This window comes from Caretta caretta, chromosome 3, assembly GCF_965140235.1.
Source record: "Caretta caretta isolate rCarCar2 chromosome 3, rCarCar1.hap1, whole genome shotgun sequence".
Taxonomy (NCBI): domain Eukaryota; kingdom Metazoa; phylum Chordata; order Testudines; family Cheloniidae; genus Caretta; species Caretta caretta.
Window position 1 is genome coordinate 90,429,016 of NC_134208.1, and position 17,994 is coordinate 90,447,009.

The following is a 17,994-nucleotide window of genomic DNA, read 5'->3' on the forward strand; positions in this document are numbered from 1 at the left end:
GAAGTTCATACTACTTTTAATAGTAACTACTTCCTACTCCCAGTTTTCCCTCTAACATTTGTGATGGAAGAAAATCACTACACGATATTAGGAACTGAGCTGGTACTATTGGTGCCTTAAACAGAATTGGTGAAATTATTTAGAAATACTCATTGCAGTCAACGTTAGATCAAGGATGAATTTGGGCCATTATGATTTTCCAATATGGTACTTGAGAATTCACAGTTTAGACCAATGGCATGTGTTTAAAAGTGCAGCATTCTCTGTGAAGGCTGCTGAAATCTGTAATATCCAAGTCATACCAACAAAGGCTTTCCCCAACGACCCGGAGGGTCAGTAATGGGTAAGTTTCAGTTCCATGCATGGTGGATTAGACATACAACTCCAATTAAAAAAAAAGAAATATGTGTCTATAGAAGTCTTATAACTTTGTTTAGCTCTTAAAATAAATCCTACCAAAATACGTCCTACTTCACTGAGATACTACGATTCCAGCAGGGTTTAGTCAACACTTATTCTACATATCAGGGGTAGAGGTGGCGGGGGTGCAGGGGAGGGCATTGTGTGTAGTTAAGTGTTTTGCATGTGTGACCCTAACAGCAATCCAGTGCAAGACAGCAAAGGGCACATTGGTATCTGGTAGTGAGTTTCAACTGACCTGACCAGTTGAATGTACCCCAACTCACTAATGTCATAACCTGTGGCTAGAAGGTATCATGTAAGAGCAATGAAAAGCTAAGAACACGCTGGGGTATCAGGCCATCAGGGGAGAAAGAAGGGGGGAAAACCCCTTTCAGTCAATGTGCTTCCTCGCCTTCGGGATAGCGAAACCTAGCAGCCAGAGTCTATGGAGCTCCTCTTGTGTTCAGGGCAGTGATGCCTAGTGGCCAGAGTCTATGCAGCTGCCCTTGTATTCAGGGCAGAGAGGCCTAGTGTTAGGCACAGTGAGGGGTAGGGGGACCTCGGCCTGCCCTTCTCCACCAGATCCTGATCCAGGGAACCAGTAGCTCTGGTTTCAGGTTCTTCTCTCAATAGACATGTTATCTGGGCTGCTTCCTATCTACCACTGATTCCGGATCCTGCAGCTCCTCCAGAATAAGTGGCTTTCCATCTCCCCGATCCTCTGTGGGTGCCCAGCTTCCATAGTTTGGGGCTCGATTGGATTCCTGATAGGAGCCTGTAACATGCATCCACTCTCCTCCATCAGCCAGCCCTGACTGAACTGAGCTGCGTCCCTTTTTTGAACTGGCGGCTGTGATTGCAGAGCCATTGGCCATTATCTTTGAAAACTCGTGGCGAACGGGGGAAGTCCCGGATGACTGGAAAAAGGCTAATGTAGTGTCAATCTTTAAAAAAGGGAAGAAGGAGGATCCTGGAAACTACAGGCCAGTGAGCCTCACTTCAGTCCCCGGAAAAATCATGGAGCAGGTCCTCAAAGAATCAATCCTGAAGCACTTACATGAGAGGAAAGTGATCAGGAACAGTCAGCATGGATTCACCAAGGGAAGGTCATGCCTGACTAATCTAATCGCCTTCTATGATGAGATTACTGGTTCTGTGGATGAAGGGAAAGCAGTGGATGTATTGTATCTTGACTTTAGCAAAGCTTTTGACACGGTCTCCCACAGTATTCTTGTCAGCAAGTTAAAGAAATATGGGCTGGATGAATGCACTATAAGGTGGGTAGAAAGTTGGCTAGATTGTCGGGATCAACGGGTAGTGATCAATGGCTCCATGTCTAGTTGGCAGCCGGTGTCAAGTGGAGTGCCCCAGGGGTTGGTCCTGGGGCCGGTTTTGTTCAATATCTTCATAAATGATCTGGAGGATGGTGTGGATTGCACTCTCAGCAAATTTGCGGATGATTCTAAACTGGGAGGAGTGGTAGATACGCTGGAGGGCAGGGATAGGAAACAGAGGGACCTAGACAAATTGGAGGATTGGGCCAAAAGAAATCTGATGAGGTTCAATAAGGATAAGTGCAGGGTCCTGCACTTAGGACGGAAGAACCCAATGCACCGCTACAGACTAGGGACCGAATGGCTAGGCAGCAGTTCTGCGGAAAAGGATTTAGGGGTGACAGTGGACGAGAAGCTGGATATGAGTCAGCAGTGTGCCCTTGTTGCCAAGAAGGCCAATGGCATTTTGGGATGTATAAGTAGGGGCACAGCGAGCAGATCGAGGGACGTGATCGTCCCCCTCTATTCGACATTGGTGAGGCCTCATCTGGAGTACTGTGTCCAGTTTTGGGCCCCACACTACAAGAAGGATATGGATAAATTGGAGAGAGTCCAGCAAAGGGCAACAAAAATGATTAGGGGTCTGGAACACATGACTTATGAGGAGAGGCTGAGGGAACTGGGATTGTTTAGTCTGCAGAAGAGAAGAATGAGGGGGGATTTGATAGCTGCTTTCAACTACCTGAGAGGTAGTTCCAGAGAGGATGGTTCTAGACTATTCTCAGTGGTGGAAGAGGACAGGACAAGGAGTAATGGTCTCAAGTTGCAGTGGGGGAGGTTTAGGTTGGATATTAGAAAAAACTTTTTCACTAGGAGGGTGGTGAAACACTGGAATGCGTTGCCTAGGGAGGTGGTGGAATCTCCTTCCTTAGAAGTTTTTAAGGTCAGGCTTGACAAAGCCTTGGCTGGGATGATTTAATTAGGGATGGGTCCTGCTTTTGAGCAGGGGGTTGGACTAGATTACCTCCTGAGGTCCCTTCCAACCCTGATATTCTATGATTCTATATATTGCTTCCACCTGGAGCATGCCCAGCAAGGACAAGCGGGCGTGGCCTCCCGGGCCCAAAGTGAGTAGTTAACCCTTGGTGGGCCAGTGCAGGGTTGGTGCACCCCATCACATATACTGATCAATTATATTATTGTGTGATGTGGATATGGGGGACAAATTAAAAATAAAAAACAGAAAATTATGTTACCAAAATGTGTCTACCAGGCAGTGCAGGGGTGAAGTTACCCCACCCTAGACAAAGGAATGTGGTTCTGCCACCATGAAGTTACATTAAGAGACAATGGGAAAGCAATTTACACAGAAGGTAAACAGGACTATCAAGCCAACAAGGGGAGAAGATAACCACAAAGCATTACAGTAGGAAGAGATTGCAGGAAAGAGATCAATTTGCATTTTGCAAATAGCAGAAGGGAAGAAATCAGCATGGAATTTCTTTCATCAGGAAACTGAATGTTACCTTCTTCATAGTTGGAATAAACTTTACGACTTACGTTGAGGGGTAGCCTTCAAAAGAATTCATATGAAAGGTACTGGACTATACAAGAAAGGAGCGAAGAACCCCCAAGTTATGTTTCATGTAAGAAAGCAAAGGAACCAAACGCATTGGTCTTTGTGGGAGATCCTGACCTGAAGCGTGGTCAGCCATCTTGCTGGAAGGTAGTGTTGTAAGAATCTGATCCTGAAGAGAGGCTGTAGCTTGTTTTCTTAAGTCGTAGTCTCTAGAAAGCGTTTTGCTTATAACCTTTCTATCCTTTGTACTTGAACTCATTTAAAATCCAAACTCCTTTGGTTAATAAATTTGCTTTACTTTTAATCCAAACCAACCTATGCCTGTGTTTGATTTAAAGTGAATATCAACTCCAGTTAATGTGGTAGGCTGCTGGGTAGTGTATCTTTAAAGGAACAAATGGATCTTGATACCTCTCTGAATGGTCCAGGAAAGGGCTAGATATTGGAAAGCATGCAGTTTGGGGAAAATTCAGGACTGGGAGTGTGTCTGTGTTACCGCTGCATGAGGTAATTGAGTGACTGAGACTAGAGTGGGGCTGTTCTGTTGTAGGCAGGCAGCTGGGGTCAGAGTGCTGATCCAGGGCTTCAGAGCAGACATTCAGGATACTATATGTTTGTCTGCTGGCTGTTGGTGTCCAGGCTATCAGCCACAGCCTCAGGGCAGTTAAGGCACCCAGGTTTATAGGTCATGTGAGGACATAAGCCGTGACTGGCCTGGATTGCACCCCAGAACATGACAGTCTGTAACACCTTTTCATATCTTAGAACTGGGGTGCTATGGTGATGTGCAAATATGTGTAAGAAGGAAAAAATTTTGCAGGTTTAAAATCTTTAATGTGCACAGAATGATGGATTTTTATGAACATTGGAGACAAAAACGTATTTTCATTTTCTTTAGAGCACTTTCATCTCTTTCCAGCTGGAAACCAGCCTATATGTTGTCATTAATATCCCAGGTGAACGTGGAAGACAGGTCTTTCATTTTCTCCCTAAAAACATTGTCAAACCTTTCGCTCTGTGCCACAGTCATTTTGTTCTTCCAGTCTCCAACGATCCCTAGAGCAGGAGACACAGAAGAGGCATTGGTGGCTAGATGTTCTGCTGCCACTTGGACATTTGATCATAATTTGAATATCCCTTGTGTGCGTAAGAGGCTGTGAATGCTGCTAATTGGGTGCAGTTCCTTTTCTCCTCAGTTCTTTCCTCTCTCATCTCCCCAGAACATAGCTCTCTAGGGCTTTGGCGGTACATTTCCAGTCCTGAAGGTGTGGGTGAAATAACTTTGACTCCAGGGAAACTAATTTGACCCAGTATTTCTAGACAATGTCACTAATTTTGTTTTAGGAACCAGTGGTTTTATACATCTCAGTTATCATCTTCCTGTACTGATTTATTTCACTGTCAATTTTAGAAGAAAAGGAAGTAGTTACTATTAAGAGAAATATGAGCTTCTCTGAACATCCTTTTCAGGCAATACTGTACTTAAGAGTTTGCAGTGGTTCTCTCCCTTTTCCATACCACAGTGCCCATTACCATCTAGCTGGGTCCCCCTTCTATTCAGCAGTATAAGACCACAAACCCCTGATATCTATTCACCACTCTCCCATATAAGGGTTACAACATGAAAAATACCCTCTCCTCTCAGCCACAAGAATTGTCATAAGAACATAAGAACGGCCATACTAGGTCAGACCAAACGTCCATCCAGCCCAGTATCCTGTCTACCGACAGTGGCCAATGCCAGGTGCCCCAGAGGGAGTGAACCTAACAGGTAATGATCAAGTGATCTCTCTCCTGCCATCCATCTGCACCCTCTAACAAACAGAGCCTGGGGACACCATTCCTTACCCATCCTGGCTAATAGCCACTTAACCTCCATGAATTTATCCAGTTCTCTTTTAAACCCTGTTACAGTACTAGCCTTCACAACCTTCTCAGGCAAGGAGTTCCATAGGTTGACTGTGCAGTGTGTGAAGAAGAACTTCCTTTTATTTGTTTTAAACCTACTACCCATTAATTTTATTTGGTGACCCCTAGTTCTTATGGGAACAAATAAATAACTTTTCCTTATTCACTTTATCCACACCACTCGTGATTTTATATACCTCTATCATATCCCCTCTTAGTCTCCTCTTTTCCAAGCTGAAAAGTCCTAGGCTCTTTAATCTCTCTTCATATGGGACCCATTCCAAACCCCTAATCATTTTAGTTGCCCTTTTCTGAACCTTTTCTAATGCCAGTATATCTCTTTTGAGATGAGGGGATCACATCTGTACGCAGTATTCAAGATGTGGGTGTACTATGGGTTTATATAAGGGCAATAAGATATTCTCCATCTTATTCTCTATCCCTTTTTTTAATGATTCCTAACATCCTGTTTGCTTTTTTGACTGCTGCAGCACACTGCATGGACATCTTTGGAGAACTGTCCACGATGACTCCAAGATCTTTCTCCTGATTAGTTGTAGGTAAATTAGTCCCTGTCATATTGTATGTATAGTTGGGGTTATTTTCTCCAATGTGCATTACTTTACATTTATCCACATTAAATTTCATTTGCCATTTTGTTGCCCAATCACTTAGTTTTCTGAGCTCTTTTTGAAGTTCTTCACAGTCTGCTTTGGTCTTAACTATCTTGAGCAGTTTAGTATCATCTGCAAACTTTGCCACCTCACTATTACTCCTTTCTCCAGATCATTTATGAATAGGTTGAATAGGTATTGGTCCTAGGACTGACCCTTGGGGAACACCACTAGTTACCCCTCTCCATTCTGAAAATTTACCATTTATTCCTACCCTTTGTTCCCTGTCTTTTAACCAGTTCTCAATCCATGAAAGGATCTTCCCTCTTATCCCATGGCAACTTAATTTACATAAGAGCCTTTGGTGAGGGACCTTGTCAAAGGCTTTCTGGAAACCTAAATACACTGTGTCCACTGGTTCCCCCTTGTCCACATGTTTGTTAACCCCCTCAAAGAACTCTAATAGATTAGTAAGACATGATCTCCCTTTACAGAAACCATGTTGACTTTTGCCCAACAATTTATGTTCTTCTATGTGTCTGACAATTTTATTCTTTACTGTTGTTTCAACTAATTTGCCCGGTACTGACATTAGACTTACCGGTCTGTAATTGCCAGGATCACCTCTAAACCCCTTCTTAAATATTGGTGTAACATTAGCTATCTTCCAGTCATTGGGTACAGTAGCTGATTTAAAGGACAGGTTACAAACCATAGTTAATAGTTCCACAATTTCACATTTGAGTTCTTTCAGAACTCTTGGTCCCGGTGACTTCTTACTGTTAAGTTTCTCAGTTAATTCCAAAACCTCCTCTAGTGTCACTTCAGTCTGTGAGAATTCCTCAGATTTGTCGCATACAAAAGACGGCTCAGGTCTGGGACTCTCCCTAACATCCTCAGCGCGAAGACTGAAGCAAAGAATTCATTTAGTTTCTCCATGATGACTTTATCATCTTTAAGTGCTCCTTTTGTATCTCGATTATCCGGGGGCCCCACTGGTTGTTTAGCAGGCTTCCTGATGTACTTAAAAATATTTTATTACCTTTTGAGTTTTTGGCTAGCTGTTCTTCAAACTCCTTTTTGGCTTTTCTTATTACATTTTTACATTTAATTTGGCAGTGTTTATGCTCCATTCTATTTACCTCACTAGGATTTGACTTCCACTTTTTAAAAGATGCCTTTTTATTTCTCAGTGCTTCTTTTACATGGTTGTTAAGCCACGGTGGCTCGTTTTTTAGTTCTTTTACTGTGTTTTTTAATTTGGGTTATACATTGAAGTTGAACCTCTATTTTGGTATCTTTGAAATGTGTCCATGCAGCTTGCAGGGATTTCACTCTAGTCACTGAACCTTTTAATTTCTGTTTAACTAACCTCCTCATTTTTGCATAGTTCCCCTTTCTGAAATTAAATGCTACAGTGTTGGGCTGTTGGGGTGTTCTTCCCACCACAGGAATGTTAAATGTTATTATATTATGGTCACTATCTCCAGCCAGTCCTGTTATAGTTACCTCTTGGACCAGATCCTGCGCTCCACTCAGAACTAGATCGAGAGTTGCCTCTCCCCTTGTGGGTTCCTGTCCCAGCTACTCCAAGAAGCAGTCATTTAAAGTATCAAGAAATTTTGTCTCTACATTTCATCCTGAGGTGACATGTACCCAGTCAATATGGGGATAATTGAAATCCCCCACTATTATTGAGTTTTTTATTTTGATAGCCTCTCTAATCTCCCTTAGCATTTCATTGTCACTGTCACTGTCCTGGTCAGGAGGTTGATAGTAGATCCCTACTGTTATATTCTTATTAGAGAATGGAATTACTATCCATAGAGATTCTATGGAACATGTGGATTCATTTAAGATTTTTATTTCATTTGATTCCACATTTTCTTTCACATATAGTGCCACTCCCCCATACCCTGTATGACCTGTTCTGTCCTTCCGATATATTTTGTACCCTGGAATGATTGTGTCCCATTGATTGTCCTCACTCCACCAGGTTTCTGTGATGCCTATTATATCAATATCCTCCTTTAACATGAGGCACTCTAGTTCACCCATCTTATTATTTAGACTTCTAGCATTTGTGTTACAAGCACTTTAAAAACTTGTCACTGTTTATTTGTCTGCCCTTTTCTGATGTGTCAGATTCTTTATGTGAATGTTTCTCGTCTGATCTGGCCCATACTTTGTCCTCTTTCATCCCCTGCTCCTGACTAAAACCTAGAGAATCTAGATTCATAGATGCTAAGGTCAGAAGGGACCATTATGATCATCTAGTCTGACCTCCTGCACAACGCAGGCCACCCACCCACTCCTGCGAAAAACCTCACCGATGTCTGAGCTATTGAAGTCCTCAAATCATGGTTTAAAGACTTCAAGGAGCAGAGAATCCTCCAGCAAGTGACCCATGCCCCATGCTACAAAGGAAGGCGAAAAACCTCCACGGCCTCTTCCAATCTGCCTTGGAGGAAAATTCCTTCCCGACCCCATATATAGTGATCAGCTAAACCATGAGCATATGGGCAAGATTCGCCAGCCAGATACTACAGAAAATTCTTTCCTGGGTAACTCAGATCCCACCCCATCTAACATAATCTCTATCAATAGACTCTCCGCTAAGGAAGTCTCTGTCCGATCCATGTGCGCCTCTGCAGCAATTGGCTTTCCCCCATCTCTTAGTTTAAAAACTGCTCTGCAACCTTTTCAGTGTTAAGTGCCAGCAGTCTGGATCCACTTTGGTTTAGGTGGAGTCCATCCTTCCTGTATAGGCTCCCCCATCCCAAAGTTTCCCCAGTTCCTAATAAATCTAACCCCCCCCCACACACACACCATCGTCTCATCCATGCATTGAGACTCTGAAGCTCTGCCTGCCTGGCCCTGAGCGTGAAACTGGTAGCATTTCTGAGAATGCCACCATAGAGGTCCTGGATTTCAGTCTCTTTCCTAGCAGCCTAAATTTGGCCTCCAGGACGTCTCTCCTACCCTTCCCTATGTCATTGGTACCTACATGTACCACGACTACCGGCTCCTTCCCAGCACTACACATAAGTCTATCCAAATGCCTTGAGAGATCCCCAACCTTCGCACCAGGCAGGCAAGTCACCATACGGTTCTCCCGGTCATCACAAACCCAGCTATCTAGGTTTCTAATGATCAAATGTCCCATTACTAACACCTGCCTTTTCCTAATGACTGGAGTTCCCTCCCCCGGAGAGGTAACCTCAGTGCGAGAGGATACCCCAACATCATCTGGAAGGAGGGTCCCAACTATGGGAAGGTTTCCCTCTGTTCCCACTGACTGCTCTCCTTCTCTGGGCCTTTCATCCTCCTTAACAGTGCAGGGGCTGTCTGACCAGAGGTGGGACAAATCTACAGTGTCCCGGAAGCCTCACCAACAAACCTCTCTGCCTCCCTTAGCTCCTCCAGTTCCGCCACCCTGGCCTCCAAACAGGGCTACCTCTAGGCACCAGCAAAACAAGCAGGTGCTTGAGGCGGCACATATCTAGGGGCGGCGTTCCAGCGCCAGCCATGCCGCCCCTAGAAATGTGCCCCTGCCGCCCCAGCTCACTTCCGCCTCCGCCTGCTCCCCTGAGTGCTCCGCCACCGCTCCGCTCCTCCCCACTCCCTTCCAGGCTTGCTGCACGCAAAACAGCTGTTTTGCGTGGCAAGCCTGGGAGGGAGGGAGGAGAAGCCAAGCGGTGGCATGCTCGGGGGAGGCGGCTGTGGTGGAGCAGAGGTGAGCTGGGGAGGGGAGCGGAGCGGTTCCTCTACACCCCCCCGCCCACTACTTCCTGCGCTCTCCCCCACCTTCACTCATCTCTGCTCCGCCTGCTTCCCTGAATACACTGCCTCTCCCTCGCCTGAGAGGGAGGGGGGAGAAGTGGAGCGGTGGCGTGTTCAGGGGAGCAGGTGGAGCGGAGGTGAGCTAGGGCGGGGGGTTGCGGGGAGGGGAGCCACAGAAAGCAATGGGGGAGGGTGAGAAATGTGGCACACCTGGGGGAGGAGGCGGGGCTGGGGATTTGGGAAAGGGGTTGGGAAGGGGCAGAGTTGGGGCTGGGCAGGGGGGAATGAAAAAAAAGCAGGGGAGGGCCAAAATTTTTTTTGCTTGGGGTGGCAAAAATCCTAGAGCCAGCCCTGCTTCCAAAGCCCGTACATGGTCTCTGAGGGCCAGGAGCTCCTTGCACCGAATGCACACATACGCCACCCACCCATAGGGCAGGTAATCATACATGCTACACCGAGTGCAATAAACAGGATAGCCCCCACTCTGCTCCTGGGCTTCTGCCTGCATTTTCTCATACAGTTACCTAGGTTAATGACAGGGTTTTGTTTAAATCAAGAAATGTATATTATAGTTTAGTGTAAAGGTTTTAAAGAATGGCAAGTGTACCTTGCCCCCTTCCCACTCCCCTTCCAAACTACCTCTCGAAACTCCTTGTTAGCGGCCCCTGTTTGCAAAGGGGCCCTTAGATTTTATTTCTTTGGCTAATTTCATACTCTAAATAACCCCTGAAAGCTGTAGAGACAAAATCAGTTCCGATGCTCACCATGTGTGACGTTTCCCAGAAACACTAGACAGAAATGCTTTCAGTGTTCTCGAATGTTCACGTTTTAATTTCTTGAAGATGACCCTTCCCTTTTACAAGTGGCACAAAATGAATGTTACCCTCCACAAGAGCTTATTGAACATTTTCATTTTTAAAATATATTGACAAACTTTTCTCACAGATCAAAAGACAGCTGCACTACTTTGCTCAGCAAACATTTAAGACATTGCATTGAGCAAAGGAGTGCAGCTCTCTTTTAATCTGTGAGAAATGGTGCCTGATGCATTGTCACACAGCGATACACCCTCACTCAGCAGTCTTAGTTTCCTGAAGCCAAGTGTTTCCTTGGGACAGAAAGTTGTGATTGGAAGTCTCGGCAGCGAGCTTCAATACGTCCTGTGCCAGGATCTGCAGGATTAAATTAGATTTGGTTGCTTCTGCCTTACCTTTGCGAAGAAAATGTCCTTTGCCTCGTTCCAGGAGGTTGCCTAGCATGGACTCATAGTTTGCCCTGGGATCAGTTTTCATTTTATCAAATGTAGCATTTTCCACAACAGTGTCCAGCTCTTTTTCATTTAGCTGCTTTCCTAAGAATTTTCAGATTTTCAGTAGGAAGATATATATATATATATATATATATACACACACACACACATACAGAGAACATGAAAAAATGTTCTCTGTATATATGTTCCTACTGTATTTTCCAGTGCATGCATCTGATGAAGTGGGTTTTAGCCCAGGAAAGCTTATGCCCAAATACATTTGTTAGTCTCAGAAGTGCTACAACTGCTCCTCTCTCTTTTTGGTGATACAGACTAACACAGCTACCACTCTGAAACCTTTCAGATCTAAAGTGATTGACTGGTCTCACCTTCTTCATCTCCTCATAGGTGAGGAAGAGAATATTGAAGTCATCCCTGTGGGTGTACCATCCTCTGACATGATCCAACCAGGAGCCAGCCAATACTTATGAAGGAGAAAAGTTATAGAAATAAACGTTAATGATCTCAAACAGAAAAACCGTTCAATTATTGACATTTTGGCATCCTAATAATCTCCCAAGCACGGCTGCAGAATCGATGGCGCAGACTTCCGTTTTTCAGCTTCTCTTCCCTCTGCTGTTGGGGGGATATTTGGGCTCACAGAGATGTTATTCCAGTTCCTGTTTTTATTCACAGCCTTATTCTGGATTATCTTTCACCTTAAACATGAGATAAAGGACAGGCCAAGTCCAGCTTCTCATCTAGGGATCTGAGGCCAAGTTTTGGTTTTTTTCCACAAACAGACAGACCGTTACGTGATAACGAATACACATTGCACTGTTACCTCTAGAATCCACTGGCACCACAGCATGGTACTTGCACCCAGCACAACATATTTGCCCTTTTTTGTCCTGAATTATTTACCCATAGATAATATTTTCCATTGCTTTTGATGGATTAGTGATCACAAACCTAGAATTAGATTGATAGATTCCTAGATTAATAGATTCTCTGGCCAGAAGGGACCGTTGTGGTCATCTAGTCTGACTTCCTGTATAACGCAGGGCATTAAACTTCCCCCAATAACTCCTAAACATATCTTTTGGAATAACAATCTTGATTTAAAAATTGTCATTGATCGAGAATCTACCATGAACCTTGGTAATTGTTACAGTGGTTAATTACTCTCACAGTTAAACATTTATGACTTATTTCCCGTCTAAATTTGTCTAGCTTCAACGGCCAGCCATTGAATTATATTATACCTTTCTCTGCTAGATTGTTCCTGATGTAGGTACTTGCAGACTCTAATCATCCCTTAAATTTTGCTTTGTTAAAATAAACAGATTGAGCTCCTTGAGTCTATTGCTAGAAGGCACATTTTCTAATCCTTTAATCATTCTCATGGCTCTTCTCTGAGCCCTCTCCAGTTTATCTGCATCCTTCTTCAATTGTGCGCACCAGAACTGGACATGGTATTCCAGCAGTGGTCACACCAGTACCAAATACAGGGGCAAAATAATCATGTCAATGTTGATGCCCAGGGTGAAACTAATCTCTTCCATTCCTCTCTGTCATTTGATACTACTTCCATCCACTCGATGGTGTTATGATCAACTATTGTGACCTCCCTGTGAAGGGTTCTTTTTAGGGTCTCTTGGGCTCTCTCATTTCCTAACCCAGTTGGTTTCCACTTGACAGCTTCATGTGGGACTCTGTGTGTTGGCATGTGAAGTGCAGGTCCCATATATGTCCAATACTTCCTCCTAATTCTGCTGGAAATAAGCTGCTGGCTGGTGATTCCTTGGATATATTTATTGGATGGAGAGAGGTCATCACCAATGTCCAGAATCTTTGTAGGCACCTATTTTCGAAGGCATCTGATTTTCTGTTGAACATTTTTTGTAGATCTTTAGCTATCAAAGCCATATGTTAGCACAGAGACGTTTGAGTTGAAAATTCTCAGTTTTGCTTTGGTACTGTATATCTTTGATGTCCATGTGCTGTTGAGTTTAGTGAACAAGGCGAATGCTTTTCCTAACCTTTATGTCACATTATTCTTGATGTTCCTGTTGGCTAGAATAGCACTTCCCAGATGAATTATTCCACTTTCTTGATGTTTTTGCCTTCTAATATGACATTACCGCTTGATGTCTGAGTTTCAAGGATGTAAGTAACTGATTCTGAGCCATGTTTGACCTGCGAGATTTTGCCAGGTTGTCTTTCTTTCTTTGTAGCTTTTCCAGGGAATTGCTCAGTAGTGTCTCAGTCCAGGTCTTCTAGGCTTTTACCATCTGGGTTCCAGTTTTTGTGTTACTAACACACTTCTTCATTATCCTGTCTAGGACAATGCCAAACGAGCAAAAATAAAATGTGTCCCTGTTTCACATAAGTGTCCACAGTGAACCACTCTCTTGTCAGGTTATTCACTCTGATAGAGCAACCTTGCATCTCTATACATGGCCAGTATGCTGTTGATGGGTTTAGCTTGAATTTCACAAAACTGAAGAATATTCCGCAATGCACGCCCATGCAGGCTGTCAAATACCTTTTCAAAGTCAATTATATCAATGATGAAGGAAACCTGGAATTCACTGAATTGTGCTTGGTGTCTGACTTAGTTCCTGCAAGCATCCTGTTCCCTTCTAGAGACATACACAAAGAACCATGGGATTTGACAGATGGCAAAACAAAAAAAGAAATCAATTGCATCTGAATCAGTTCAAGATTCAGGTCATCTGTCCAAGATGCAAGGGCAGATCATGCCATAGATGACAGGAGCAACCAAAATCTTTGCATTGCCAAACTGAAATTAAAACTGAGAAAGACCAACTTTAAACAGAACGCAGATTAATTCTTCTAGTTAAAGAAATTAATAATCTAAAACTGAAAACAAAAGTGTGCTCTGAGAAATTCCAGCGTGAACTATGGAACAGATTTGGGGTGCTGACAGAGGCAGAGGAAGGTGAGATAGAGGTTGGACCTGAAGAAAAATGCACAGTGCTCTGAGACAACATGATTCAAGCTCCAGCAGTCAGCACACACACAGAGCAAGGACTGAATAAGCCAAGAGACCTCGCATCTCAACAAGGAAAGAAAAGCACTGAAAGGAAAACTCCTGAATGCTAAGACAAATGAAATATTAGAAGAAGCAAAGGGAAAGTACAAGAAAACAGACAAAGCAGTGAGAAGTGTGGACATTTCAAAACAGGAAATGGGCCAATAAAAAGCCAAGATGAAAAAAGGCTTACAACTGAGGTGTAACAGAAAGACACATGGGCAGAGCATGTCAGACAAGTCGTCAACAGCCTCAGCCCCAGATATTGATGAAACATGTGAACCTAAACTACTTGGCATTAAGACTGATGCAACAGAGATGTCAGCAATACAGGCTACAATTAAGAAGCTGAAAAACAACAAAATGGCAGGAGATGATCAAATCACAGTAGAAAAGCGAAAAGAACTGGACCCTACTACCCTAATAAAACTGACAGAACTGTTGCAAGTTCTGGGGAGAAGAGACCCCTCCTGGCAAGTGAAAACATGGAATCGTTGGCAGAGTAACTAAAAAGGGTGATCTCACTGATGGCAATAACTGGAGAGGAGTCACACTACTCTCTGTTGTAGGGAAAATCATCTGTAGTGTGATTCTAAACAGGACAAAAGAGGCAGTAGATGCAGAAGAGGCTGGATTCAGGCCCAAAAGCTCCTATGCAGATCAGATAGTCACACTAATTCCCATAATAGAATAATGTGTAGAATATATTTTACTATGTACTGAAATTTTCAGTGTGCCATAAGCTGCCTTAGTGAGAATGTTGCATTGTCAGAGATATTAAGAGAGAACTAAGGAGCTAGATAGGTTACAGCTGAGTCTTTTGGCTCTTTGGAAGGTAGAAGTAGTGGTTTGGGATTGCGGGATAGGCATAATAATTGTGGAAAACTACTAAACCAGAAAATGAATTGTCAAAAACTACTTCTCTGTGTTCTCTGTATAGCGCTCATCCTCATCTCCTCCCATGTGTTATCTGAGTGCCTAAGTGGAGTTGAAGTGTGTTGAAATCTTCATTGTTAGGTTTCAGAGCGCTCACCCAGTTGAGATACACGAGGCAACTTGCACTTTATTGGTGCAGTGCATGTGCTTATGCAGCCCCCCTGGACTACCTTTGCACAAAATCTCTGTTGTGAGCTGTGAATGATACTGCATTTATTGCAACCTTAGACCCCAGGTTGTGAGGTGGGGGCCAGGATTTTGACCAGCTCCACCATCTAAGTAATTTACCCACTCAGATAGTTTACTCAGGCTGTGGTCAGTGATCAGGGCTTAGCCTTTTAGCAGTAAATGAAACCTTACCTTTCCCAGCTAAAAACCTCTCCAGAAAAATATTAAAATCTGGTATTGTCTCAAGTTTGAGCGAAAGGCTGGAAAAATGAAAATAGGAAACCTCAACGTCATTTGGGTTTCTGGCTACATAAATAACGTGCAAAGTAAAAAGTGTGACAGTCTCAAGTATATTAAAGGGTCACAATTAACCTACAAATCGGTGGTTTTATAAAATTGCTATTGCTGCAAGTAACATTAAAATCATTATATCTGAAAAGGGCTAGAATAAGTACTTTAGTAAATAGTTTATCCTGCTTTAAATGAATAGGATTCTTTTTGTGTCTTTGTCAGCATTTTCTGTACATTCAGTGGCATTATTGCTATTCCTTAATTCTAAAGACCCCCATGCACATGCATAACTGTCTACATATGATAATACCATTGAACTCAAGGAGATTACTCAGTATTGTAAGGTTAAGCACATGAGTAAATGTACTTAGAATCAGATCTTCAAGTTATTTCCAGTTATTTATATGGGTCTTTCACACAGCAAGAGAGGAGCAAAACCATTTAAAAATCATGGAAAATGTGACAAACAGCACAAAAATTAACAGGGAGTGCAATTGCAGGTGCTGAAAAGAATTTATCTGAAAAGAATTTAAACTTGAATAAATTGATATGATTTTGAGTTCCTTTGAAATACACTGTTAAGTCAGCAACAGATATTTATTTGTGTGCATTGTGTCTGGTATATTGGTGAAATATTTCAGTGAAAAACATATCCTTAAACTTGAATCCTAGTAAGCATGAATTTCTTGCTCTTTCAAAAAAGATTGCAGCTGGAGATATTTTTAGAGAATTGTAATGGATACAATGTTTAAAAAGTAATGCTAAAATGCACTGCTGAACAGCACAACCAATTTCTCCAACAATTTGGAGCTGAGAATTTCTGGAAAACCACACAGACAGCTGAGCCATATGGTGGTGCACAGTAAGAACAGCCAGCCAGAAGCCATGAAGAGAAAAACTCCCTGCGCCATCAACATGGTCTTAAAATTGTGAAAACCTACATGAGCCCTGTAAAATACACATAAGCAATACAAGATTTCCAGATGTCTGTAGTTTAAATTGTGCTCTGTGCAGCTTAGGAGATGTTGTTGTTCCATTTACTTTTACCGTCCCTGTAACTTTAAGGAGTCTTTCTGCATGGGAAACGGGGCTGAGCTAAAAAGCCAATCAGGAGGAAGGTTCCTATGGATTGAGAGGTTGCAGTCACGGAGCTCATGCAGTGCAAGCTCTGCACCATGCATCTGCTCATCTTATTATAGGTGTTACTGCAACAGAGAGAAGGAAGCTGGAAGGGTGACTGTGAAGGGAGTCTCATGGGGAAGTGGGTGCACGGCACATGCCATCTTTCATGGGAGATCCAGGTAGCAGTGTAAGAGATTGGCATCACTCCCACAAGGCAATTCTCACACTTTCTCTCAAATTACGGCAGGCCAGCACTGCACACCTTCAGTGTGAATGACTCTCCGTTTAGATTAAGGAAAGCAACAATAGGAGGGCAGGGCAGCCATCTCCATGAGAGAGAGCTTAGTGTGAATCCCTGGCCCTGGGAGATCCTTCCTCTTGAGCTGCATCTGGCACAGTCCACCCCCCTATCATTAGCAAAAGTTTCCTGACGTTTAAAGATGCAGGAGACATAAAACATGGATAGCATAAGAGCTTACAGTTACATAGCTACATACATCACAACAAAACCACTGTAATTTACAATCTAACATGCAAACTGTAATGATCCTAACCCATCAATAATGCCCCTTTTAGGGTGAGCTGCCATGATGAGGATGAAGCAGCTCCGTTCTTGGCCCAGAGGCCAAGCACAGCAGTCCCATGAAAAATGGGATCTCCACTGAAACTGGACACTGAAGTGCTAAGGTCTTGATTGAGCTTGTTTTCCCCCCTTTGGCTGGGTTTAAGGACATGGAATGCGGCTTTGGAGGAAGTGAGCTCCATCCCCATGCAGGGGAGATTTGCTTTTGGAAGGGTGGTTGGGGGGAGGACAGACAGACAGGCTCAGAGGATTTATTGGTGAAAGCTACAAGTTTTCCTGGGTAATGTTAATTAAATTGTAAAAAATAGTTTCACCTACTTTTGCTCTCTTGTTCCTCAGATCTCTTGGAACTAAATAGTAAAGCAAAGAGACAAGGTGATGGAGGATGGTCATAATGGATATTAGTTACATTATACTACAGCCATGGGACTCTGCATTTTGTTTCCATATTTTCTGTTCCATCTCGATGGCCTTCATGATAAATCAAGCTCAAAATATTCTGAGTCCACACAGTCCCTGGGAAAGAAAATAGCCTTATTTGAAACATCTTTGATGCTAATTTTATTTGTAATATCATGTAATTATCTGCCATAATCACATAATCTCTTCAAAACTGTGTCTCATTCTACTTTATAAATGAAGTACAAAAGTTCGTCTTAAAGAGAATCCATTAATGCAGCAGGGATTGGAATCCAAACGGCATTATATTTTTGTACGTTTTAGTACAAAAAAAACTGTACAACAGACCCTCGCTAGAAAGTGTGTCTATATAACACAAATTTGGATACAATGCGGTCACAGCCATGGATCCCAAATTTAAGTACAGTACAATTTTTTTGAGTATAGACGTGATAAATCAACCACTGAGCGCTCTCCTGTCGACTCTAGTACACCACCAGAACCAGGAGCGCAAGCATTTAACCAATTCTAGCTCTCATCTGTATCTTTTTCCTTTTATGAATAAACCTTTAGATTTTAGATTCTAAAGGATTGATAACAGTGTAATTAATGGGTAAGATCTAACCTG

The 17,994-nt window shown here is 43.0% G+C and overlaps 1 pseudogene; it reads right to left on the bottom strand.

Annotated features, from left to right (window-relative positions):
• Window positions 1-4,186: 4,186 nt before the first annotated feature.
• On the bottom strand, window positions 4,187-17,559 carry LOC125634887 (amine sulfotransferase-like; annotated as a pseudogene).
• Between the last annotated feature and the right edge of the window lie 435 nt (window positions 17,560-17,994).